Here is a 2,500-nt window from a genome sequence, read left to right as displayed (position 1 = left end):
GTGGCGGTTTTACCGTCGCGGTCGTTCTCTTCGGCCGCCATTCAACGCTCAGCTCAGAACTGGCACGGACTAGGGGAATCCGACTGTCTAATTAAAACAAAGCATTGCGATGGCCCCCAAGGGTGTTGACGCAATGTGATTTCTGCCCAGTGCTCTGAATGTCAACGTGAAGAAATTCAAAAAAGCGCGGGTAAACGGCGGGAGTAACTATGACTCTCTTAAGTCAATAGTTACTCGGGGACTGGCAGGATTTTGGTCTTGCCTGCCCAAGTCACACTCCTACCTCCTCGGGGTACCGCCGGTAACATGCGCATGTCCACATCAGCGAGGGGTGTACTCCCCCGGATGTGGCGGCGCATGGCTAAACGGAGTGTGGCGATGAAGGAGCGAAAGACAACATCTTAAACGGTCCTCCGTAACGGCTATTTGGAGCCGTGAATAATGGAGCCCACAGTAAAGTAAACTTGGAACTCGTTCCTTCACTCAGTTGACGACCGGAACGACCAAGGACAACGATTTGGCTTACAATTGGAACACTATATCGATTTCAAAATTTATTATAAAATTCGATGTTAACATGAATAGTGCCTCGGACGCAGCGCCTCTCAGTCCCGGAGGCGCTGTGGCGGATTTATCCGCTTCAGAGGGGACTACGGATAACGACCAAGCTACGTCCCCGGCTATGAGTTTAATCACTGTGCCGCTCGTGGGCAATCGGGTTACCTGTCCAGTATGTGAGAAAAGGGAAATTAACCTTTTCTTCCTAAATCTGTCGGATCTGGATAGGCATTTAACACAACACCACCCGGATGCCCCGATCTTTTGGTCTTGTATTAACTGCGCGAAATGCTTCCCAAAGCTTCATGGGGCTAGATGCCACATACCTAAGTGTGGTGGCGCTAGCAGCCAGGCCTCCATGACAGGAGAGTTTCAGTGCGAGGCCTGTCCCATGAGCTTTGGATCGCGCAGAGGGCTATCCACCCACGAACGGCATGCGCACCCTGCCGTTAGAAATATTAAAAGAAGGGGAGCGGACCCCCCAGAAGAAAATACTAAAACTTGGAAAGTAGAAGAGGTAGCACGCTTGAAGGGGCTTTGGGAAATATTTAAAAACCATAAACATCCCAATAAAGAAATTAGTAAATTCCTCACCACAAAAACGATCGACCAAATAAAGTATCAAAGAAAAAAATTAAATTTAATTGGTGAGGAAAGCCCCCAAGATGCTACCTCACTGGCAACAGAGGGAGGGTGCGATCTCGTTAGTTCAGGCAATGCCAGCTTTGGCTCGCCTGTAGGCCGCAACGAGAGCGAGCTTGCCCAAGAGTGGAAGCTCTTACTTAAAGATGAAATTAGTAAGCCAACCGAGGTGCCCCCTATTTTAAAGGAGGTTTACAGTCGGTTGATGTCAATCTGGGATGAGTACCAAGATGATCGAGAATCCCTAACGGAGAGACTCGATCACTTTATACGCACAGCTCTATACGAGCTTATAAATAAACTTAAAAACCAACTGGATAAAAAGAAAACTAAAAGACCAAGAGCAGCCAAAAATTCTAAAAGAAACAATAGAAACTCCAGGAAGCGATTCTCATACGCTCGTTGCCAGGAGTTATTCCATGAGTGCCCAAGGAGACTGGCTGATGCCGTGGTCAATAATGATCAGGCATATCTCGAACCAGCCAGGCAACCTCCCGGATCTGAGGAAGTGAGGGGGCTTTACGATAAGCTGTGGGGACAAGTGGGTACCACATATGTCCCGATTCCAGTTACGAGGGCCCCCAAACTATCCCTATCCGAGATCTTCCCGCCGATAACGGCTGAGGATGTGGGGGAGAGAATCGGCAAAATTAGAAAGAAAGCTGCAGCAGGACCGGATGGATTGCAAAGTGATCATTTAACCATCCCCGGCCTGCCTATCATAATGGCAAAAATTTACAATATACTATTATATTACTCTTATTTTCCCTCCGTATGGAAGGAGAATAGAACAACTCTCATTCCTAAATTAAATAAGCCAAGCAGCTCGGTCGAGAACTGGAGACCCATTACTATTAGTCCGATTTTAGGCCGAATCTTCTCCTCCATTATCGACGGGAGGATAAGAAAAGGCGCTGTATTGAATATGAGACAAAAGGGCTTTACATCCGAAAACGGATGTAAAATTAATATCGAATTGTTTAATTCAGCCCTAAACTATAGCAAAATAAATAGCGGTGGGATATTCACTATTGTGGATATCTCAAAAGCTTTCGATACAGTGCCTCATGTAGCTTTAAAACCTTGTCTGGCAAAAAAGGGTGTGCCCGCCCCTATCGTCGACTTAATTGACGAAATGTATAATAATATCAAAACTACTATTAAAACTAAAGATGGCGGGGTCGAGATCATGATCCGCCGAGGAGTTAAGCAAGGCGACCCCCTATCGCCCTTACTTTTTAATTTATGCCTAGAGCCACTGCTGGATGAAATTGAGACACAAACTAGTGGAATCAATGTT

This window comes from Bombus affinis, unplaced genomic scaffold (genome assembly GCF_024516045.1).
Source record: "Bombus affinis isolate iyBomAffi1 unplaced genomic scaffold, iyBomAffi1.2 ctg00001198.1, whole genome shotgun sequence".
Classification (NCBI taxonomy): domain Eukaryota; kingdom Metazoa; phylum Arthropoda; class Insecta; order Hymenoptera; family Apidae; genus Bombus; species Bombus affinis.
The sequence above is the reverse complement of the archived record's forward strand: the minus strand, read 5'-3'. Positions refer to the sequence as shown.